Consider the following 25,533-nt stretch of genomic DNA (forward strand, 5'->3'; position numbering starts at 1 on the left):
ACTGCGGCGCTGTCGCTGCGTTTCCCAGGAGGAAAGGGAGGGATTTGAATTTTTTCATCGCGTCGTTCTTCCAACAGGGATTGGACGACAGACAAGTCGGTTGAGGAACACACTTTTCAATGGACCTGTTTGGAGTATCGGGGCCAGCCATGAGAAGTCTTACTCTTTGTCCTTTTGCATTTCAAGAATAAAGTCGAAATGTCAAGAATAAAGTGGAGATATAGAGGATAAGGTCAACTCCTCTGGTCCATCAGATCCAGTTCGAGTGGCGACTCGCTGCCAGTGTTCCTTCTTTCCAAAGCTTGCGTGCTTTCTCAATCTCTTCAAAGACATAACACTGATTACTACAAATGTGCTAGATTGATATATTTGTACATTTAAACTAAACATTTGTGGTTTATTCTCAACATTTGAACTTTGATTTTTCTCCTCTGATTTTGTTAGACTTCATTCTCGACATTTCAACCTTTTCCTTGACGTGTCGGCTTTGTTCCTGAAATCCAAAATGGGGGGAAAATCCTCTCCTCATCTCTGCCTTATTCCTGTTGCTTAATATTGCCCCGCAGGACGCTCTTAGCAAGTGCTGGGTTTTTTTGTTATTGCTGTTATTTGATGATTTACAGCATGAAATTTTAATAAAGGAAAATGTTTTTTTAAGTCCATGTAGATCAAAAAAAAAAACCCCTGATAAAATCAGAATGGTCCATAACACTGAAAAATAATCAAGATTTAATTTCCATATCGCCCAGCTCAATCCACAGCCATGCCCCGGACAAGGCATTATTAAACTGGCGAATCTCAATCACAGCTCTGTGTTTCCTTCAAGCCATGCAATAAAAATATTACCCAGAAGGCCTGCAGTGTGTTTCTGCCCGGTCATCTAGTGTATGAGAGGTTGAGAATCAGGTTGCCCTCAGTCTGAACGGTTTCTGGGCTCTTGTCCAAGCTTTTTAATCCTCATTTCATTGTGCGCTCAGTCTACCACAGCTAATGCGGGCGTGCTGCGCTGTGGTCAGTCGTTCAGGCGTTCATGTCAACTGAGTGCTGCAGCCTCAGGGTAGTTGTCGGCACCATCCACCTTCCAGCTGATGGATGTAAACTGTGGATTATTGTCATCCACTTGCAGTTTTTAGTAAAAAAAGTCTAATTTCTAGAGAGAAATGCCAGATCAGCTTTGGACGTCTTGTCTGGTATTTTTTTTGTTCAGTAACCAGTTGACTGTTTTTCTGAATGGGCAGTGAAAGAAACATTGAACATGGGATATAATGATGGATTAGCACACATAAGAAAAGAGCAAAATGGCAAACAAAGGAAAAACATTGAAATGAATAGGAGACACTAGCAAATGAACCAAAAGATATTTTCATTATGAGACCAAATCATTCAGGTTTATGAATACAACCGGTTTGATTCAAAAAAAGAAAACAATTATACAGAAGAGTATTAAGGTCAGGCTTGGTAATAAGGAATAAGGGGAGGATTTATTTTAATTCATTTTACACTTTGAGAAAAAAACAACTTTTGCATATCAAGAATAGTCAAAATATATAAGAAAAGAATAAACCAGAAAATACGTAATATACGTGAGTCAAAAAATATACGTTAGTGCATATTGCTGCCTCCATGAAATGTGTGGATGATTTGGTGGGAGTCAACCTTAATCTCATCATATCAACTTTGCTCTTGACATTTCAAATCTTTCTGTGATTAAGTTCAACTTTATCCTGGAAATTTGGAATTTATTCTCGTAAATGTTTTTTTAATTATCCACCCCATGAATTCAGTTTCAGCCACAAGGTTTAAGACTTGATACAATATATATACTGTATATATAATCTTGTCCTTGGTAGGGTCCTATGTCCTTGGTTATATAGATATTTAATGAATCAGATTAAGTGAGTTACAAGGTAAGAGAGGAGTATTGGCATTCCAGACGCCACCCATGGCTACATCACAATAATTGGCAGAATAAATGAATATGTCTGAATAATCAAGTGGAAAAGGTTATTGCCAGAAAGATACTGCTCCATGCTGCTGAATACCAGATTGCCACCGCACATACTGATTCCAACTCTTTCTTCCATGATAATTATGACTATTGTCATGTTCGCTTTGCTGAAACAAAAGCAGGAGAAGGTTTTTGACAGGTTTTTTTTTAAGTCTTCAGTCAAAGGCGTTCCCTAATATCGCCGCGCGATTCTGTCCCACGGACACGGTGACACAAATCCTCAATTCAGATCATGGACAGTAACACACCACGATGTATTCAGGAAGATGGACGGTGACGCACAATAATTGATGGAATCATGGACTTTGATTTAGGATAAATGACAAGTATCCTACTTTTGGAGTGAGTGAGTGATTAAACATCCGGATTCGGCACCATGGAGAGCGACACAATGCATTTAGAACAGTAGATACATTTCTTTGTGTAAACTGTATAGTGCAGTGTATTATATTGCATTATATAATGCCGTCAAAAATCCTTTCAATGAAAAAGCTTCAAACATACTTTAAGTGCAATTAAATAACTGATTTCAAAGTGTTATAATATTAGGAAAGCAGCATTTGTGGATTACTTTCCGTCACAATCCCTAATATGCAATAGATATTATTTCTAATTGTGAAAAAATAAAGGTATGCAACTATACACCTGATGTACACAGTGTGAGTACAATTTTGGGATCAACAAACATACAACATATCTAGGCCACAACCACGGGCAGAGACGCATAGATGTAAAAAATGAGAACCATGGACAGTGTCACAAACCCTAAATTCAGGACCATGGACAGTGAAACCCTTTCGTGGATGCAGCTCTGTGACGTGAAAACCAGACGCACACGACGTGACACGTGGTCTTCGAGTCGGCACCTCGGAGAGTGACGCCGGCGCTCGGTGCTGAAACGGCCCCGCGACGGTTCAAGAAGGATCAAGGGCTCTAATTGAAATAGACAACTCGTCATGACGTTAAAACGGATTGCACGGTGTGATGTTGACAGAAAAAGCCCCTTACGAGCTTTGACTACACCATGTTAAGTCTCTTGGCCACTGATATGCAGGTTTCAAGGAAAAAAACGGCGTTCTCCCCGTCTGTCCGCAGGCAATGGCGTGGAGGAGTGCGGAACAGCCGGATTGACGAAGACAGACGAAGGACATCCGATCCGTGGAGCGAGGGCTCCGGGACTTGAGAGGCTTCAAAGACGACGTGCACTGGGTCGTCGTTTCTACTGGATCAGTAAGTGACACAACCGGCTTACTTATTAATACTACTGGATGTTTCACTCCAGGTTCTTTGTTCAAATTGGGATTTTGACGGTTGTTTTCTACTCGGACAGTAGTTAGCCATGATGCTAACTCTGCTGACAGTTAACGCTGTGAACCAGAAAACAAAGTCGGAGCTTCAGCGTACATACTTCTTTCTTCTACTCCGTTATCTCCAAAGTTGTGTTGACAACTTCCCCAGGAGCTCTGAGGAAAAGCGCCTCGCTCCTGCAGCGTCTTCAGGACAGTGACCAGGCAGCAATACCACCTGGAACCACTAGGGGCACGAACGTCATCATCAAGTTTCCTCTTTGATTTTAAAATCACATTTATGGCCAAACGTATTTTCTTGTTACGGTAACGATGGATAGCAGACACGGAATTGCTGCTTCAGCACCACGGACAGCGACAGCTCGGATTCATCTTGCATCCCTCCTGGTACACGTTTGGTTGAATTCAATTAAAGCCCCCTCAGTAAAAAGAACAAGAGCCGCCGAGAGACTCGGGCTGCTGATGGGAGATATGCTTCATTTAGCTGTATTCACAAACACCCACATCTTCCTCTGTGGGAACACGGAGAATCAGACGGACGGATAGCAGCGAGGAACGTCCACACGGGATCCGATCCCCAGCCAGACGAGTTCAACTGCTGAGACAAAGCCCCCTTTGAATTATTGAGAGAATGTAATTGAAAGAATTCCACTTCCTCTTTGTTGTTTATTCCCCCGTATTTAAGCAGGCGAGGACGGCTAAGGCTATGATGAAGAGAACTTTCTCATTAACGCGGTGCCTGGGGGAGCAGCTGTAGCGCCTGCCTAATTGAGACAGTCGAGGAGTGGTGGAGAATATATTGAGTTGGGCCGGGTGGGTTTGATTCCAGACACACCTGGGGACGAGTTTCCTCAGCACAGCAGCACCAGGGGGACGCTTTACACAGGACCGAGTGCTAAAACGATCGCATGAAATGAAAGTTCTGTCTGCGGAAAGCCGCGCTGAGAGAGGGGATTAAGGGGAGTTCAGGGGGTGTCAACATCTACTTAGATAAAGTCAGTTGTTATCGAGAGCCTACCGCGAATGAAGGGAAGGCCAACTGTCGTGGCTTGAAGGTCAAGCTACTGACGACGTCGGGACTAGATGTAGTGATCTGAGCTGGACAGTGACCTTGTGTCGCACGGCGTGGGATCAGCATCGTGTGACCACTCCACTCGACGGGCCGCGTCCTTCAGCTGCAGACGGCAGGGAAACACAGCCGATTATTGATTTATGAATTTAGAATTGCACAACACAGGCTGTCGTTGATGTCGAGGCTAAATAAAAGATGAAAACGGATAATTCAGGTCCCTCTTCCTCATCGTATTTAGCTCTGGCCACTGTTGCCACTAGTCACCGAGCATTTAATTACGATCCAAATCCCCTCTGCTGTCTACTGCGCTTCAGATGACAGAACTCAGAGCTCGGCAGATAAAGTGGGTCTTGGAAATCCCTCGGCCAAAAGCCAACGCTGACCCTGGGACTTCAGTAATGGTAATTTCATTTAAAATCAGTGCCTAATTGAGGCATCACTCCGGGCGGGTGCTGGTGGCTTACTTTAAGTGTCCCCGAGTGTGTGAATAATGCAAGTTCATCAGCTAATCTTTTTGTTCTTCTCCGAGTGATCAGCTGCCAAAGCGCATAGTTTGATACGGAGTAAAGAGCCCCAAAATCCTGATCTGAATCTCCTCTCTGCCGCCGCGCTCCTCTTCATCTCCAGCCACTTGAAGAGAATCTGAGCAGCAGCGGCAGGAATACAACGCCCAAACCTTTCTTCATGTTCCCCTTATTATATAAAGATGCTGAATTCTCTCTGGCAGAGGATTAGACATGCTGGCCTCGCGCCATCCATGCAAATCCTAACAGGAGACTGCAGATCAGAGTGCAGACAATACAGATAATTGATACTCAGGGGCCACTGGAGTATTCGCTGAAGGAATGCGGGGAAAAGAAAAGAGGAAAATGATGAGGATGGAGCCGAACTAAAGCCGGGCGTGACACCTGTCAAGCTATTGACTCTGTGTGTGTTTGAACTCTCCGTGCGCGTGCCCTTGTGCGTACCCGGACATAAATCAATGCGACGAGCTTGTGGCGTCACCTTGAGCCGCGTGTTACAGGTGAGGTGTCAATCAGCAGGAAGCATCGGCTCCAACCTCCGGTGTCATGGGCACAAGGCGACTCTTAAACATGACGGATAACTCCGCGCCGCAAACTCTGTTTTTTTTCTCACGCACTTAACTCCTGCTGTTTTCATCATGTCTCTGTTTTCTTGTGTCTGCGCCTTTGCCCCGGTCGCCTTGTCGCCGTGTTTTGCTCGGCATCGGTTGTTGTTGTTGTTGTTGTTCTGCTCGGCGCGAGAGAGCCTTTGTTTTGTGTCTCTGAGGACCTGAAGTGGGAAGTGTGAGAGCAGCCCATTGTGTCTGAACAGTGGAGTCTGCACAGGTCTGGACATACAGCGGAAGAAAAGGATCATTGACCACAAAAACAAAAGCCCATCCAGATTAATTAGGTTCCATCCATTTTTTATATTCAGTCTGTTTCCACCAGACCAGACTCTTTGTAGATTTCACACATAGCGGTTGGCGACTTCCGATCAAACGCAGATTTGGCTCTTGACTTGTGTAGTATGAATTAGGCATAGATAGATAGATAGATAGATAGATAGATAGATAGATAGATAGATAGATAGATAGATAGATAGATAGATAGATAGATAGATAGATGAATACTTTATTCATCCCAAGCTGGGAAATTCTGGAAAATGAATGACATGAGAACAAATTGCATCACTCATGTGATGCAGAGTCCGTATTTGTTATGCAGCTTATCAATTGAAATAACATAACCCAGTGCTACACAGACACACATCACTATTCTTAGCCCCCCTCATCCGTCTTCACTGTGTCTGCCGGAGTGATGAATCACCACCACGGCGGGTGTAATGTCGACCTGAATGGCGTTTCACCTTTGACCTGTTGTCGGTCGGGAGCAAATATGGCCACGTGAATGAAGACGGATGGTGCGTTTCCACCCGATGAGGTGGACATTATTATTGTCAGGTAGACATGCCATCGTGTTAATGTAGTGATGTTATGTGTGTGGATGCCTCACTGGATGAATAAGACTAATAATCTACCGTAGAGATGTGATGTGTGACCACGATTCACACAGAATCGTGGTTCTTGCGAAAAAAAGAAAAATGCCAATGAGAGGGAATGTGAGATTGCAAATTTCATAACTGATCCTTAAATAAAGATGATGAAGGGATTTCTGAAAATGTAAACCAAGAAAAAAAAAAAGAAGCAGTCCGTTGTAATAATTCACCTCGTTCACCTCTCAAGGATCAATAAAATGAAGTAATGACACTTAGGGGCTCAGTTGGAGTCGATGCAGTCGCATTGATTTCCCTGCCCTGTTCTTCTGGTCATCTTTCTGTGCCACTGCGCTGATCATTCATTTGTAAAATATTTCATTTTGAGGGTAACTGCACCGGACAAAAGCATAATGGATGACGGATGGTAAAAAAAAAAGAAAAAAGGAAAGAAAAAAAAGAATCAATCACGGCGCAGAGAAGCAGAGTGTGACGACGACATGAACAGCTTGTAAAAGGACTTTTTAATGGGGACGGCACGAGCGGCTCTCGCACTGATGCAGGGATATAAGTGTGCTACAGACCTGTTGGTGCACACACACACACACACACACACAAGGGTGTACGTTCATAATCCTGATTTATTCATGGACTTTTACAGTGGTAGAAATGCTCCATTTTCTAATACATCTATTATTTAAAGATAAGACCCTGTAGACATAGATCAACAGATTGTGGTGTAAAAAATGAATGCAAATCCAAGCGTGCATATGAATGTGCATGGGCTCCGATGAGTATTTGTGTGTGTGTGTGTGTGTGTGTGTGTGTGTGTGTGTGTGTGTGTGTTTGCATCCTTCCTCCGGTTTCCTCTATTCTGGAGAAGTGCTTAACAAACTTTGCACTTTTGGGCCCCTCTATAATAGATGACAATCACAGCAGTTGTCTCGACACACACCTGCTCCCTCTGAGATAGAGCTACTGTAGGGCTCCTTCCAACGCCGAGCAAAATGTGTTTTCTGGAGGAAACTTTCCCGCAGCACAATTTCTCTTCCCTTTGAGATTCCCCTTGGAGATTGTAGGCCGTATATATACAGCAGATTGTCAACACAATTGGGCACAAATGCATGAGAGCGGGAAGGAGGGCTGCCTGTGTATCGCCGAGAGAGGTGAAGAGAAACCGTAGTTGTGGCATGAAATATTTCTTTTGTCGTATTATACATGCAAAGTATAAGGAATATGTATATACATAGAGTGGAGGAGAGAAGATGAGAATACCAATGCCGGAAAAATCAGGAAAAGAGGTGATTCGGCCTCGAGCAGCAACCATCTTACTAAAACATGAAAAAGAAGAATAAAGAGAATAAGTTTTCTACTTAAATGTTGCATGTTGGCAGCAGCTTTTTAGTCGTTTGCTCAGACGCCTCGCTGGACTGTCCTCGCGTCCCCCTGAGACGCGGCCCGTTCTGGTGCCGCAGCGTGATCGTTGCCTCTCGAAGCAGGAAGTGGGCTGATGTGAACGTGATGCCTGACCCCAGGGAGGGATGCTCGAGCGTTCAAAGTGTCTGGCATGTGACGTCGGGGACTGCTGTCTGCTGACACCAGTCAGCAGTGTGTGTCCCGATGCGCCGTGGCGGCAAATTCGCTGAATAAAGACAAGCGGAGTCAAACGCCGGCCTTTCTTACAGGGGAATGTTTTTTTTTACATCTCCTAACAAAGAACACACACATGAGTACAGAGGAGAGAACTAGCAGTGATTCATACGAGCCTGTTGGGTGACATCCATGATGCAGAATAATGCTGGGCTACATGTCTCCGCCTTGCGACGCGTCTGGGCGTCTTCCCGTCCGGCTGATCTTGTACCGGCCCTCAAACATCGAGAGAGGCGCTCATGTCTGCATAGTCTCAATGAGGAGGATCTAGACATGTTCTACCATCGTACACTTTGCACGCTGCTTCCCGGGAGATCCTATTGCAGTGTGTAAATGCATTGGAGAAGGAAGTTCCAGGTGCGTTACGAACACCCTCTGGACTGAAATGAGCACTAGCCTGATTCCCGGGGCAATCCAGCTTTGGGAATAAGCGAATATGTTTGTTTTCTCCTGTCAAGGTCATCTCCCCAAGGCTTTGGTGAAGCCCAGATATTCAGCACATGGACTCAGTTCATTCCTGTAGCTTTTCAGGAGCCAGTGGTTTCTGTCGTTTCTTAAATGTCCATAAGGGTTGGCCTTTTAAAAACTCTCAATGTGTATCCAAGAGTTAGTTGTTTTTTTTATCATTCTCTAGCTCTATTAGAGGTCTTTCAGAGTGTGTCGCCAGAGGAGGCACCTCATTAACCTTTGTGACTCTCATTACAATGTGCTACTCCCCATGTCAGCAGGCAGCGAGGGGATTCCAGGGGAAGCCACACACCTCCGTCTCCCACCATTTGTCTGTGTCGCACTTGATGGCGTCGAGTTTGACGTCTTCACATTCATCCGCGCCTTCTTTGCTCCCCGTTTTTCTTTTCTTGCACACGCGGGTGGATGTGCACAATCGCGTCGAGCGAGGTTGCGTCGCGTGATAAGAGAACTGCCAGAGTTCATTGTCCTCTAACGATCCCTCTAAACACACATGGTCACCATTCAGTTCGTGCTTCTTTCATTTCTATCTTTCTTCGTTTTGCCCTGTTTCTTACAGGGTTGTGGAGAAAGCCTAAATAGTCGCAGGTCTTGGGATCATGAAGCTAATACAACCCTGTTCGCGGTACTAATAAAATAATCAATTCTTTAATTGACCTCCAAAAGAGAGGTCAGGGGAAGGGAGATTTGATCTTATTTCTTTGAATTATTTGCAAGCCCCAAAGCTGCGCTTTGTTCCAACTAAAGGTGATCAACAGTATTGAATGCTGAGCTAAATTCACCTGGACCTAAAAGTTGACAATCAGGAGCATTATCTGTTAGAGAAAGAGACCATTGATTACACGAATGAAAAGAGTTCCAGCGCAATCACGTGAAAAGAAACCTTATGTATAAAGAAAATATGACAAGTAAGCCAGATCAAATCTGAGGAAAACACTGGAGGGAATGCAGTTATTTGAAATAGAGATGCTTCCAATGGTTAAAATACCAGGGGCATCAATAAATATGATAGTCAACTTTTATCAATCTTTGCTTGAAAGATAAAAATATGAAGTCTTTTGATAAGACCTTCTGCTGAAATGAGAGTGTTGTGTAGCAAGGCAGCCCAGTGCCGTCGTATTCAGGTGTCCCTGAGGAGAGTTTCAAATAGGTGAATAATATTTCAAATATGACTGTCACATCTCCGCCTCTATGTCATTAAACGACCCGGTGTGCAGCTCAACAAGAGAAGATAGCATTGCTCGAAAAATGCTGGTGGTAAACACTCTCGCTGTGAATCCTCTCGTAATCCCGCGTGTAATTTGGAAAAATTCTCGCAAACTAATTTGTGAGGAGGGGAGATAGTACTGAGGAAAGCGGCCCCGCGCTACACACGCGTTAGAGACTGTCAATCAAAATGTCACACCCCTAAGTGAAGGTGGAACAAGCCATGTTTCACACTACAGGCCCACGAAGACCGGAGACAGGAAATATTCAGGCTTCATTATTCTTTTATTTCTTCTTTTCAGCACATATTTCTTCGAAGCCTATTTGTTGGGATCTTTTTTTGTGTGTGTGTGTTGAGAGCATCATCAACTCTTTGGCGTGTTGCTGGGTTGAGCGAGGGCACAACAGTTGGGCAAATAGAACCACATGTTAGTAATGTAATGGCTCCGAGCCAAGCCATTTGACAGTTGCATTATTCAAATCAAAATAGCAGGAGGCTTCTCCAAAAACTCCCACATGCTGAGGCCCTGACAATTGAACTCATCCAACTCTGCTGCGATTTTTCTTTTTTTTATAATGGAGGATTGGAGTGATGCAAGGTGGCATGAAAAATGAGGGGGGGGGGGGGCAGATTGACACTGAAGAATAGAGCTTCATCGGAGTTCAGGGGGAGGGCGGAGTCACTTGAGTAACACCAGCCTGAATAGGTCTCAGCCAATGGCAAATATTGAGCGGCTGGAACATGGGCAGCAGACAAATAGTGTTCTCAATCTGGTCTAAATGGCCTTCAATGATTCTGGCGCCGCTAAAAACCAGAGATAAACTCCAGAAGGACTCGCTCACGGGACAACAGGTCTGTCCTTTTCAATCTGCAAGTGCCTCTGCAACACTGGAATAGGCACAAACAAATATTTGTGGAGGGCAGCAACCTTGAGTCGGCCACGATGCTGAACTGTTTCCGTCCTTTCTGATGTAAAGTAAATTCAGACCTTTTCATGTCCGACAAACTGACAAGCCTTTGCATGTCCTCCTCGGTGCTTTTCCTTTGAGGTGAACTACCCACCCCCAAGTGCATTTTCGCGCCCTCTCCTCTCTGTATCTTTGGAAAGGTTTCATTTGAAGAGGCTCTCGCCTATAATAATGACTCCCTTTGGAAGTGAAGGGGCTTTTACTTCGATAATTCACTAGGACCTGTTTGATCAAGCCACGGGGGCAAACGCTGCGTGACATTTCCAACGTGGAGAAGCGCTTCAAGAGTCTCTTTTTCAAATCTGCACCAGTTCAAAGGGCGGCGTGGGAGGATTTTTAATCAGGGGACATGCGCACGGGTCACATTTTATTAACATAATGCATTACAAGTTGTGATTAAACCTTTAAAAAAAAAAAAGAAAGAAGCAGAAGGAACCCGGGCATTGTATCTCCTTTTATACTAATTTGAAAATGTTTTGTAAATAATTTCCTTTCTGGCTGCTGGAAATATTCAAATTCGTACAGATTTGACAAATGTGCTCTAGATAGATGGACAGATTGATAGATTCACAGACGTACTTCACTGATCCCAGCCTGTGACTAACAAACTAAAAACTGTACGTGTGCTGAACAGCAAGGAACAGGCGAGGTTGAGCTCTCGTGTAGGGGTCAATCGGAGACCGTTCGGGAAGCAGACAGCTAAATCACAGAGGCGGCAGATCATTACGTTGTTGTTCTGAAGCAAAGTGACGAGGCCAAATGTTTGGTAATAGATTGAAGTTGACTGAGGTGAGACGTTTCCACAGAAAAACCCCTCAAGGGGAAAAAAAACGAGAGAAGGGGAGAACAGTGGATCACTCTTTTGACATTGTTGTAGGTGTTGACCATTAAAATCACTGCCACATGCTGTGTGTGTGTGTGTGTGTGTGTGTGTGTGTGTGTGTGTGTGTGTGTGTGTGTGTGTGTGTGTGTGTGTGCGCGTGCATGTGTGTGTGTGTGCGTGCATGTGTGTGTGCCTGTGCAGTACAATATTTTCCTGCAAGTGTGTGAATCTGGCCACACAAGCATACTGTATTGATGTGGGTGGATTTCACACTGTATACACCCCCATATACAGTGTGTGTGTGTGTGTGTGTGTGTGTGTGTGTGTGTGTGTGTGTGTGTTTATACTTATTCCTGAGATCCAGTTTAATCTTTTTTGGGTTTTTAGGTTAAAATGACGTCTAGGCTAATGATTATGGTTAACATTATGCTAATGAGTATCCTCACAAACGTGTTTGTGGCGTGTTCCACGTGTGTGTGTGTGTGTGTGTGTGTGTGTGTGTATACAAGCTACTATATTTAGAGTGTTTATTTTGTCTGCAAGCATCTGTCAGAAGCTCTGAAGGAGCATCGCAGCAGAAGCCTGCCTGTTCTCTGCCTTGCTGGCCACACTGTTGACCACATGTGTACTCTCAAACACACACACACGCACTGTGTGAAGGCTCACACACACACACACACACAGGCCGTTTCCCTCTCTCTTTTTCTCCCTCAATCAGCCTCATTCCATCCGTCTCTCCCTCTCCTCCCGAGCTTCATGTGTCTCATTCCTTCCGCGGCATGCGGCCTCCATGTGTCAGGCCGATGTGGAGTCAGCTCGAGCCCGGTCTGCAGGACCGTGAGCCTCTTTTCCCTTCGCATTTGTTCCGGTACCCATCAGGCCGCCGCCGCCGCCGCCGCCGGCTCTACCCCGGCTGATCCGCAGTGCACCGATCAGCCCGGGCCACCTCACCTCACCTCGCACCAACCACTCCTGTGCTGCCTGTGCTTCACGGTACGCAGAGTCCAGCACAGCTCACTGCACTTCCAGGTAATTTGCCTGTGTGGGCTGTTAAGTGTGCGTGCATTATGCAATGTATTATCATATTGCTGTGCGAGGGTAATGTTTCATAAAGTACCAAAGTGCACAGGAGTGTAATATCCCGTGCACTTACCCTTGTAGCATCAAATAGAGGCTTGCGCTTGTTTGTGTGTTGTTGTTGTTTTTTTTGTCCCACTCCTGTGTTTGCATAAGTCGGAGAGAAAACAGTGGGCTCTCCGGTGCGCCGCCCGTGAAGCAGAGGTCAATAATCCACCCAAGGATTGCAGAATCTCATAAATTGTTTTGGCTCTCGGAAAATCAGACAAGCCCATGTGGTATTGAGTTTAACACCTTTCTGCTGCGCCAGCCTTGTTGTGCTGAATGAGAGGGATGGAAAAGGAATGGTTGTCTATGCATGGAGGCACATGTGTACGCGAGGCAGAGATGTGTTGATTCATCTGCCAATATTGTTTACTCTGCCTCTTAGAGCCCGAGGACTATATATTTATTTCAAAAATAAATGAAAATAAGAAAACTTTCCGTGCAGCGTGTATATATCTCATTGCACAGGGAAGCCTGTGTACGTCTTGGCGAGGGTTTGATCTGTTTGCTGTATTCAAGCTGTATGTATGAGACTCTAGCTGAGGGAGATAATTCCCGAGCAGCGCCCCGTGAACCGGGCCCACACACATCCACCATCACAACAACGCACGACTGAAGGATGGAAGCGATTGAATTTCCGATTCTATTCTTTTTTTCTTCTTTTTTTGTGTTCCGCACCCCGGCTCGCCTGCCCGCCAGGAGAATCAGGCCCCCCCCCCCCTCACTTCACTACACAGGGGACACAATCGCTCAATGATTGCGTGATGCTCTCCTCCCGGTGCCGCGCCGATGGATGATGCACACGGCTTGGACAACTCTCAAAGAGAGATAACCGTGCGGCGAGATAGAGGTGAGCTGCTGGCTTCACATCACAACCAATCTGCCTTTGTTGGTCTACTTGACTTTGTTTCCCTCTTGGCTTTCCTGTTACACAAAGAAGAGAAAATAAATCCCTCTACTTAAAGAAATAGGTATTAAAACTAGCAGTTGCATATATTATCAAAGTGTCTCATTGCTTCCCCCTGCCTTTCGGCTGATTTGGGGTACGCAGGTCACGAGTTGAAGCAAGTTCCATTAGATGCTGGTCAATCAAGCTAAATGTAATGCTTCGGTCAGTGCGGACAGCGCCGAGGGCCGGGCGGTTTCCAGGACAGCCCAATTGATTCTGTTGTGAGAGACAAAGTTGATAACGTTAACAGCGGCCCGCTCGGTCGGTAAACAGAAACGCCACACAACTCGCCACTAGAAATTCATATTAACGAGCCTCTTTGAGGGTCAGCGGCTCATGAAGGCAAGGTGACCTCGGACATGTATTCAATGATAAGTGGAAATCTGGCGTTAGGCTTCTCTCAGTGGGGAATGAATTCACCAAAAACACCACTGAGCAGAAAGAGCGCAGAGAAATGGGTTGTTCTTTTGAATATGGTAAAGTCATAACCTCTGTTAATTCGAGCAGGTGACCAAAGGTATTTCTTGTTTGTTTTTTTATAAATTAGTCAAGAGATTAAGAATGAGAACTTTTTGTACGGACGCCGCTCACGCTCTCTGCTGTTACAACGAGCGGATATCAGAGCGAACACAACATAAGAAACCGGCCAACTGCATTGTGCCAAACAAACCGGAAACATTTGTGGAATGGTTTTTTCGGGTCAGCGATCAACGATGATGTCAGAGGAGCTTCGTATCCCCCGCAGATCATCTGTGCCTTGCTTTTTTCTTCTTGAATCTTGCCTTCCCTGCTGCCCTTTGACGCTCCCCGCAGGCGCTGGCGGCCTCGTACCTTTTTCTTCCTGACCGTGATCCATGGTCTCGTACCTGGAGCCGCGCCGCTGCCCACGGGAGCTCTTGGCCCGGGCGAGCGTCCAACAAGGACCTCCCGGAGAAACGAGGAGCGGGATCTAAGGACACAGACACTCATTGGGAATGCTAATTTAATTTCTGCTGATTTATTTTTGCAGCGCGGGCGAGGGGAGTGATTTAAAAAAAAGGAAAAAGAAAGACAAACATATACTGTTCAATCTGTTTGGAGTCCCCATGAGGAATAAAGATGGTAAGATGCTTTGTGCCCTGAAATCGTAACCAGCCTTTTTATCTTAAACACATCTTCATTATATGAAGTGATATCAGCCCGAGTTCTGGGAAAACAGATTATACGGAATGTTGCGTTTGCAAATCATGTAATAACAGAAAAAAAGTCAGGTTTTTCTCCTTTAGAAATGAGTGAATCATTAAAGGATTGTGTCTCTTTAGTGAGAACAGACTAGACTGGATGCCCCCGGTAAAATTACTCACAATATGAATTTATGCTAATAGATTTGTAATAAAAACAAAACACACTGAGGACACACTGATCATGTCAACAGTAATATCATATCCCTGAGGCTTTTCGGAGCGTAGTCACACACTGTTGAGTATTTCGGACGGTTTGATCATAGTAATTTGGATATTGGAGATAACCAGACTTGAACCAGGGTCATGGCGGGTCACATTTATCATCTTCCATTTTTGGGGTCGATGTATATAGTAATGTGGAGGAAGGGATTAGGTGCAGCGAAAAGCTTAAAACTAAATAATTCAGTGTTCTCCACTGGGATTAAGCTCCTCCGTTCTTTTAAAACAGAAAATATAATTGCGAAGTAAAATATTCCTTTCACATGTCGATGCTATGATCCAGCTCCTTCACATACACTTCTGGTGGTGGTGGAAATATATATTTATAATTTTCTCCCCCTCTTGCAAGAGCACTTATTTGCATTTCAAGGTGTCCTTCTTGTGGTGGGGACTTTTTGCTTTTGTTTTAACAGAGCAGTTGTGTCTGAGTGTTGTCCCTCTGAGCGAGACTCAGTCAGTACACCTCCACAGCTGCTGTCGCTTCGGGGACGAGAGGGGAGGCGGCGCAAAGGGCCGTCCGTCCGTCCGTCCGTCCGTCCGTCCGGCCTCCGCCGCCGCCGCCGCGGTCAACAAGCGCAAAATCAGAAACGAAAGAAACAGAAACTGTGGTTTGGAACGTTCCCAGTACCGCTCGTGGGTCGAATCGGATTTAAAGAAGATCTCAAACCTCCTGCTGTGCCGCTCTCCTGCACTGCCAGGAGCTCGGACGTAGTAATGGAAATGAAGTGGCAGACAGAATGAGTCATAGGCCGTCAATTAGAGAAGCTGCGCATTAGATCAGCGCGCTCACGGTCCACACTTATTATCACATCACCTCAGGTTGGCGCGGTGTCATTTTCCACACAAATCCCTTTTTGACAGAGCAGATAATTGAGATAACTTGGATTAGTATTCACACAGCCCCTGTGCCACCCCGGTATAAGACTTCAGCACACATTAACACCTACAGTGTGCAGATAATTACTGACACCGTGAACTCACACCGATCAGTCCCGTCCGTTCGTCTGAGGGAACTGTCTGGGCGCCGTCGTGGTTACGAAACAGCGGCGGCGATTAAACTGCAGGGTCAGCAGTGGCCCGAGGAAGACAAGGACATAGATTACGACAGAGATTTGGCGACAGCTGCCCTCTTGGATTAACAAAAATAGCACCACGGTCCCCCCCCAAAAAAAGGAAAATAGATCCACGGGCCACTATCCACACGCCAAGCTACTCTTTATTCCCCAGATAACGGGTTCTTCCTTTTCCCCCCAGTTATTTTTAGAATTGTCAAACTTACTATGAATCGATCAGATAATCTCTGGAAAGGAATTCACGCGTTGATCGACTGCATCTCGTCACTTAAATGTCATCTGGACAACAAGACTCTGCAAACAATCCTGCAATAAAGCTTTTTCTTTTTTGCCATCCAGACATACTGTATATATAGTTTGTGCGATGACTGTCTGACATATACAGAATTCACCCCCCCCCCCCCCACCTTCCAGGATAAAACCGCCAGCTCCATCTCGTCTCTTTATTTGGTATCATATTAATTTCAGCAAGACCTGCAAATCCACTCTGCCGTTGCATAATTCATGGAGCCCCACTGACAACATTCCCTTTCATGTGGGCAATGTGCCCCGCCTGAAGAATCCTTGGAAACCTGGATAAGCCCAAATGGCTTATACCTGGCGGAGGCGCGCAGCTGTGCTCAGGTGAACTGTCATTATGTCCCGCGGAATGAGGTCAGGAGTGAATGTTGCGCCGTTTGATGCCGTCAGCTGACGGAGAGCAGGTGACGCTCAGAATACAGGTTCTCTAGACAAGAGGAGGAGAGAGAGTGTTGTGGCCATCTGGACGGGGGGGGGGTGGAGCAACGTTTCCTCCCGGGCAGCTGTTTGAGATTAGCGTCGTGCTGCGGCTGCGAAGATACTTTTGCATTGTGATGTTGCCGGTGTGGTGAAATGCTGCACTATGGAGCGGGGGATTCTTCTGATGGAGCGAGGGGACTCTTGCCAGAGAAGTCATTGAAATGATCTGTCTAGGACAGTATTACCAATCAGACCTTCAAGACGGATTGGAAATGAAATGTTGAATGTTAAATGTGTTGTTTTCTGTGCGTGATGCTCGGGAGCATGTTGTGCTCCATGTCCCGCGCTCTTCACGTGTCCCTTTCAACGTTTGACGGCATCAGCTTCGTAGAAAACAAGCACCGCGTCGCATGATAGGATTTCGGTAGCGTCGGGTTTTGTTTTGGTCAATCGCTGAATGGCGAAACCACGACTCGCTTCAATCACAGAGGGCGACCAGCCAAGAAGAGGGTGCAACCTGCCGTGTCTTTTCTTCAAGCAATATCCAAGTGAACATTTCCATTCTGCTTGTCCAAAGAGTTGCGTCACACTGGATTCATTCATAGTCAGGAGAAGGATGAAACCCCGTCTGTGCTGCCACTGAGGCAGCGTCCATCAGGACATTTACCTGACGCTCACATCTTTAAATCCTCCCATTGAACTTGAGGAGTTTGCTTTCTTCAACTCGCCCTGCGTTGCTCCGGCGCCAGTAACTGTGACTAGCAGTTTGCGTGGCTTTTAAAGGGCACACAGGTGTGGCCACCAGGAGCCCTGTGTCTCATTAGCTGGAAATACCGGCGGTCAGCCTTTTACACGCACCCCCTGATCTGATGCCTGGGACAATTAAGCTCCTCCCCCCCCTCTCTCTTTATATCCTCTACTGTTTCCATCCCTCTCCCCCGGCGTCAGCTGTTTCAGCACAAGCGCAGATTCGGGCTAAAGCCCTTCCTGCCAAATAGCCAATCCCAAAGTGCCGTCTGCTGGATTAATACCTGAGCCCGCTAATTTATAACTGCCCCACTGTGGCATCTGTGTACTGAGCGGATGCTGTCTCTCTCTCAGTGTCTAATCGTGATGCCCTTCTCTCCGCATATCCAACCCTTTTCTGTCTTTTCCCTCCGCCCTCTCCTGACAAAACAATAAATGACTCACTGTAAATGTACCTTCCGAGACAAAGATCAGAGAGCAGCGGGGTTTGATCAGGCCCTCATTCCTTTGCCTGGTCTTTGCTTCACTTATTTCTGTAATAAGACTTGAGGGAGGACGACTTGTTTTCCTTGAGCCGTGGCTGCAGAAAAAAGAAAAGAAAAAATCTAATAAATCTGCCCGGGTCCCATCAGAATGCAGGGCATATATAAAAGTCATTTATCTCACGGGGCAGGCAAATTTCAAAGTTAAATGAGGAAATGTGACATTTATTTGACGAAGAAAACAGAGGGGATGTGTATTCCGCTGCAGTGCAATTCCCAGCACTCGCTACAACGACAAGTCCTGAGTGAGTCAGTGTCAATAAAAGGGGAATTAAACGTGGCTGCTCTCTGATGACGAGCTACGTGAAGGGGCAGAGTGGTGCTACGGCCCAGACTCCCAACCTGTTGGTCTGGATTACTTATTCATGAGGCGCATGCTTTTAAAAAAACTCAATATTTTATTCATTTTATAGAGTGATTCCATATTTAATTAATGTTAATGACAGACGCAAAAAAAAATTGGCAGATGGCGCCAAGAATTTCAATTTGTTAGGCCAACAAAGCTTTACGCTTTCAGAGTACATAGTGCACTGAAGGGTTGGTTTCTGCTCCGCCAACTCAGCAGCTGAGTAAATCCTACAGAAAATGTTTCGGCGGGGTATAAAACGGGCCAATAAACGCTGCACAAATGCAGCAGTTTACGTTCACAGAGATATATCGAGGTGTCAGGGAACCAAAATAGAAAGTAGCTCTGTAATGTTCTCATCAAAGCCACCACATCAATAAAAGTGCCGGATATATATATATATATATATATATATATATATATATATATATATATATATATATATATAAAAACTTCAAACCCACATTTATGACAGCTGTATCATAAAGGAGGCCACTAACATGTTCCGTTCCACCTGAGACTTCAAGACGCTGTGCGCGCTTGCACACTGATGGAGGCACAGCGCCGGTGATTATTCTTGAAAGAAACGTTGCGTGGTCATAAATTAAGGATGCAAATGCAAAAAACACGGCCGGCTGGCCCAAAGCGATCGTGGCGAGACCCCGAGCAGCTGCCCCCTCCCTCCCACAGCTCGTGCTGGAGGAACAACATTCCCTCCCCCGTCGGCACGGCGACGGGGGAGCGGGGGAAGAAAGCAGGTCATGTGTCGAGATGTCACATGGTGACGGAGCCTGTTGCGGACGGCCCCAGTAATGTTGGATGACAAAAGCAGCTTAGTGATATTAAAACCTTGAGAGTATAAAAGGGCCAGTAGCACAGATTTGAATGTTAAAAAGTAGTGATGCACAGGGAGTCTGACCTCTTCCTTTCTCCTCCTCCCACACCATCCACCCAAGGAAGAAGATCTCAGTCCAAAGTGTCCATGAACCCAGGGTTAAGACAATATTTCAGGCGTTTCAGACACGTCTTTTGCCTGAAGCTTGTTCGGAGTGCGCTCGAACACCCTTTTTACCTCCACCACCACTTCTCCCCCACCACCTCGAGAGAAGTGTGACGTTGTGGGCCAAACATGATGACTGCTGCGATTAAGCAGTGTCGTGGCACACACCTGCAGGCGCTCGCTCTTTCACTCCCCTTTTGTCTCTCTCTCTCTCACGCACACACACGCACACACACTCACACACATACCTCATGCAAACACCGCTGCTGCCAGCGCAGAAAGCAGTTCCTTTTGTCCATATTACAAAGACACAGAGATTATAGAAAAGAAGAAGAAAAAACTCCCACACATGACTGAGCTTTTGCAGTAAACAAACTAGAGGCTAGTATTTTGTGCAAATGATTGATATTTACAAAGCAAAAAGTAGCTAGAATTAGACACTACATTGAATATAATATCCACGGCAACATAGAATTTGGGTCACACGATTATTCACGAAATTCAACAGCAATATTTGGCACGATCAGGTTTTTACCAGTCAGGATTAATGCAGTACAAGAACGCACAATTCCAATCACCGATGCCAAAACCCCTTCAAATGAATTCTCTGTATATCCCCCTCACGGTCACAGACATTACGATGCATGTTACAAGCATGAGGCGATCCAAAAAAGGATCTGTCAATGATTTTCAGTGCAGGGAAGCTACAGTACGCCTCCAGTCGCACGAGGGCACTGGATACATATATTTCATATGCAGTTATTACAGACGACTCAAGCACTCTGTAGCATTTAAATCCATACGACTAGGTGAATAATTCTCACGAGTATATTAATTAGCTTTTATATGTGTATATATAGTTGTTATAGTTGAATAACATTAGTGGATAGAAAGGTGCACACTGTACATGTTCTGTTGCATGTTCTTTTGCCAGTTTCCAGAAAGAATTCTGTTAAAATTAGCATCACGTTTGGAGGGAATCTTGACTATAGAACAACACTGCTCTGTTCTTGCGCCTCGTTCGTGGCCTGCCTGCCTCATATTTCATCATATAATCTGTACTTGAAGCAACACGCACACACCAACGCAGCCCCTCGTGTTGTTATGCGGTTCTATTTTCAGCCGGGGCTCCAGCTACCTCGATAGCAGAAAGTAAATTGTGCTCCTGAGATTCCATCATTCAGTCACTTCAGAGAGCGCAATAAAAGAAAAGGAAGGTGATTATTACAACACTCGTGCTCTGGGCAATGACAGAAATGAGTTTTGACAAATTGGATTTTTGGCTTCATGAGGCTTTTATTCCTTAATGACTGTTCTGGCTCGGTGACGAGGGGAAAATTTCCTGACCGAGGTTCAGCGAGGCATATTAAGCCTAGTGTTGCGCACATTGGGATAATATTCCTGGCCGAGAGTCCTTCCTCATGGTGACGTCTAACGACTATTGACAGGGGCAGACCAGCTGAACTCTGGGGCCAGCCATCTGTATCATGCTAAAAAGGTCAGTGGTTTGGCACACAAACACCAATAGGAGGCTCTCAGCCGGAGCTGGAGAGCCGGAGGTTTGGAGTGCAGGCTGCTGATGTGCACTTGAAGTGAAGCATTTAACCCGCGGGTGCCGTGCCGGAGTCGACCCCGCCTTTAGTCGTCCGTGTTGGCTGGAATATATTTAGAGGATTTACATGTCTGCATGTCAGGGGGGGAGCTTCCTCGTGATATCAACCAATTCCACGTGGAGGAATACCCTCGGGAGGATGCTCACGGTTTTCCCAAGTTGAAGACAAAGATTACCAAAGACTCACCAAATGTGCACACAACCTTCAGAATACAAATATGTACAATATGCACTGTGATCTAGGAGGAGCTGTTAATTCAGGTCACTCCCCCGTGATCCTTATGAGATAAATGCAGTCTTGATTTAACCGCAACACATGACTGGGAATACATGTATCCGCTGTGACAGCTTTGGCGTGCGGTTGGAGAGAGGGAAGGACAAACCCACTCCCCTCGGGGAGCTCAGCTACAGTCTCGCATTGTGCTGCTTCCTGCTGATCCAGATTCTCCCGACTCCTGTTCTGCAGCTACCGGCCGCCCGACGTCCGATTCATACGTCATTCAAGTTCCACCGCCGCTCGCCAGAAAATCAATGCATTATACGGAAATGGAAATGAAGCTGCAGCTGCAATCACACAAACATAAGCAGGCGTAATGTATGCAGACCCTCGCGTTCACACAGGTATTAAATGGGTGGGAAGCCCACAGGGAGCCTGTTGAAGCAAATTAGCTCCCCTCGCAAGTCTATCAGCAGCCGACGCTAATGTGCAGCAGACACAACTGGATCATTGGCGCAATTATCCCAGCGACTGTCAACTGTGTTTTGTGTCACTCGACTTCAAACCGAAAGGCTTTGTCTCTCAATTAGGACGTGAGGTGATGGTATCACCAGCCGCCCTCCTCACCCGAGTCCCCAGTGGCGCTTATTACCTTTGTAATGAATCCCCGCTTCGCCTCCCATGTCAAATATTGAAGGAATTACCCGTTTTGAGGGATATTAGCTAACCTGACAGTAATAGCACCTTCCTCCATACTCTGGAGATGCTGAAAACATGATTGTGAGTCGCAGGACTGCAGGAGCATTTCGGTTTGCTGCAGCACAGACAAACGAGCATCCTGCAAATGAAGCTGTGAGAATAAAAAGAACAAAGCTGAGTTGAGCGTTGGATTCTGTCTGCCTGTGCGCCGCACTGCGCGTCCTCTCATGTGTGCTGTGAAGACAGATGCGGAGAGCGGAGGAGGCTGCTGTTTACTGCTAAACCGAGCCAGATCGGCTCAACAGGCAGTACGCACGCCGCACAACGACACACGGAGCAGTTGCAAGAAAAAGAAACCAAGAGTCCGCAGCGTTGCTAGCGGCTCCACCAGGATCCCCTTTTGTGCGACGGCGGCGCTTGGAGCCAAAGCGCTGCAACAGCCTGCGGACATGCTCACAATGGCACGATGTTTGCATGTGGCCAAACTGCCGACTCGCCACGGTCAGCTGCGAATCACGAAGCACACCAGCTTTAACATGCACAACCTCTTCTGTGTCCGAGTCTTCATTTCATCAGTATCTCTTCGCCTGCTGTGCCACGGCGGCGTTTCCACTGATGTGGTCGTCACCGATCGATGATTTTCGAGCCTTTTCTCTGAGGCTGTGATCAGCCGAGGCAAACCCACGACCGCCATCACACCTTCTAAATTGTGATTTTCTCTGAAATGTACCTTTAACAAGCTGCTAAATCACCAAAATACGCACAGTTAGTCTTCAAACCTCTCTCAGACTTAAATTTCCTTCTGGTCGTCTTTTCCTGAATTTGTTCCTAAACAGTTAGCCTCTTTATTTTGACTGTTGACAAACCGGCCGGTTCAATTTTGATCAATCTGCCGAGGCAGACGGCAACATCAGTGAGTAATTCAATCGCAAGTGTGAAAGTGCCATCTGCGAGTCCTGAAAACTAAAATCAAACAAGGCTCTGAAGCCTGAACACATTAGGAAAGATCACCAAGAATCACCCGAGTGTGTTTTGACTGCGTTAATGTTGTCTTCATGAAATGAAGCTGCTGTCACGACGGAGAGTTGGTAATTGCTCCTGAGCTGGAAGAAGTGAAAAAGAAGAGAAAATGCACAAAAGCCAAACTTAGAGATGAAAGACATGTATGTTTATTGGATAACAGCCCCTGGATCCTCTTTCCCTGGCTGCTTCTGTTAATTTAAGACGCTGCGACTGTTGCCAAAGCTCATATTGTGCCACTATATTTCAGGACGCCCTCTGGATATTGTTGACCCTACAGTTTTAAAGCACTGCAGCATTTTTAATCCCCCTCTTTTTAGTGCAGCAATTTCTGGTGCAACTCTCCAGTATCGCCCCGGATATGTATTCACTGAAGGAAATATCTATGTCTGTGTTATGTTTACCCAGTGAATCCCTTCTGTCGTCACCCAGAGCTCAGTGAGAATTAATTTTTCCTCCGGATTAACTGGAATCAATTAGACAAATCAGCAGAAGTTCGGCTCCTGTGGATCGAATTTAAAGGGTGGGTGGATTACAAATCTGGATTCACCTTTCCGCCTTTGATGGAACAGAAACGAGGGGTCCGCTGTACTTCCTCGTGTTTCTCTGTGCCGTGTGCCAGGATGACTCAGAAACCACACAAGTGGAATGGCCTTGATTACAAAGTTCCTGTGAAAAGCGTTCCTTTTTGTATGGCAACATACACTCCCACTCCTTATCTCGACCCTCAAACCACCAACTGCAGTCGGGGGGGGGGGGGGTTGCAGTCGGTTCCACATTAGCTCATTGTCGTCCTTTGATGTCCGCCCTCCAGTGAGCCCCCTAGTGATAGAATTTGTCACGTCGAATGAGTGAGTCCTTCGGTTCCTCGGCCGAGGGATGAGCCCGAGTTCACAATGAGCGGCCCTCACAAAAAAGCGGACGGCTAAGATAAACACAGGACTAAAGGTTGGCAAATGATCCTGATCACACTTCAGGAAGTCAACAGCTTTAGCTCAGAGTTGAAATCCAATGTTTTGTTGAAGTGGAAAGTCTAAAAGTCTCTAAAGTAGAATTTTCCCAAGCGCCCCTCTACAAGATGGGGCCCTCACAATGATGCACCGTTTCATGGTTTTCCATTGGGGCCCCTGCCATCTCAGTTTATATTGTGGTGCATACGATATTACCGAAGAAAGAATTCCAATTAATGCCAGAAATTGCCACATGGTGAGCCATAAACCTATGGGGCCACAGGGCAGTTTACACAGATGGTGATCAGATGTTGAGTGGAACTAAACACGAGAATCCGCACGACCAACTGGACTGAAACGTTGTATACATCCATGATGTTTGATCCATGTGTCAATTAAAAACATAAGTATATAAACAGCATATAATAGCTGCAGCAGTGGTCTCCAGCAAGTACAGCATGTGAGTTTATTTAAGGAAAACAACCACATGTGAGTGTGGTCATGAGGGCAGCAGTTTGACAGCACCAGCGTTACAGCAGAAGCCTGTCAGACGAAGCGAGGGGCGGCGCTGTGTGAGTGTGCCGTGGCGTGGGCCTTCAAGACGAGCGCTGTCCAAACTGTCAGTCATGATCCATGTACACCTCCGGCCCCTTCAGCAAACTGCTCAACTCAACAAACTCACGGCAACTCTCGGAGACCAATCTCGATCCGCGGCCCTCGGGAAAAGCACCCACAGTCACCGCGGGCGACCACGCGCCACCACAAGGAGTTCGTGTTATTCTCCTCGCTTTTGAAAAGGGCCTCAACGTGACAACCCAGTCTCTGAACAGTGCAGCACACAATCAAAAGTGAGTAAATGTGAGAAGAGGAAGGAGGAAAGAAACAGTTAGCCAGGAGAGAGAGATAAAAGAGATAAAGTGGGAAAGGAAAAGAGAGAGGTGGGGGTGGAGAGTGCTGGGAAAACTGCAGTCCCACTCTGGGGACTGTTTGGAGTCTGAAGTGGTTGAGTCTCTTTGAACACGAGCCAACAGGAATCTGTGCCGCAAAAGGGATTCTTTTTTAAAGTGGAGGGGAGATTCCTTCTCACCTTTCTGGTCTCAACCTTGTGCGCCTGTGCATTAAGCGTTCCTTAAAAGCCCATTTTGTCGAGGGGACTGATCTCTTAAAGCGCCGCCTAACTGGGATTGATTGTAACCGCGTCTTAGCCGCGTCGCGGGGGACATGTGGAGCCACTTTGAAGCTGATGAAACCATTGTAATGATAAATATGTGCACTAATCCAATGACTGCGTCCTTTTTTGGACGATAAATGAACGGTAGAGACAGCCACCTAGAGATGCAGTAAACAATGGGATGGGAATGACTTTCCCTACTTTGCAAAATATATTATTACGATTTATTGGTCCTGAACAAAAAAATTGTGTCTTCACAAACACATTTCTGGCCTTGACGCCAGAAAGAAAAAGAATCTCTGCAGGAATTCAAATACGTTACAACACAGGGCGGGGGGCTCAGCCTATAAATAGAGCCGTATGGGGCTTTGTGTTATGGCGTCTTCTTTTGATTTGACAGTAGCTGTGGTAGCTGTTTGATG

The 25,533-nt window shown here is 46.1% G+C and overlaps 1 long non-coding RNA gene across 1 annotated transcript in view; it reads left to right on the plus strand.

Annotated features, from left to right (window-relative positions):
- LOC124850873 overlaps positions 1 to 25,533 on the plus strand; it is a 282,046-nt gene that overhangs the window by 191,515 nt on the left and 64,998 nt on the right. The window contains exon 4 of the long non-coding RNA XR_007031952.1: positions 3,104 to 3,238. This is a non-coding gene — a long non-coding RNA (uncharacterized LOC124850873). The remainder of the gene's footprint in view (positions 1 to 3,103; positions 3,239 to 25,533) is intronic.

The sequence above is a fragment of the Scophthalmus maximus genome, chromosome 1 (assembly GCF_022379125.1).
Source record: "Scophthalmus maximus strain ysfricsl-2021 chromosome 1, ASM2237912v1, whole genome shotgun sequence".
Lineage (NCBI taxonomy): Eukaryota > Metazoa > Chordata > Actinopteri > Pleuronectiformes > Scophthalmidae > Scophthalmus > Scophthalmus maximus.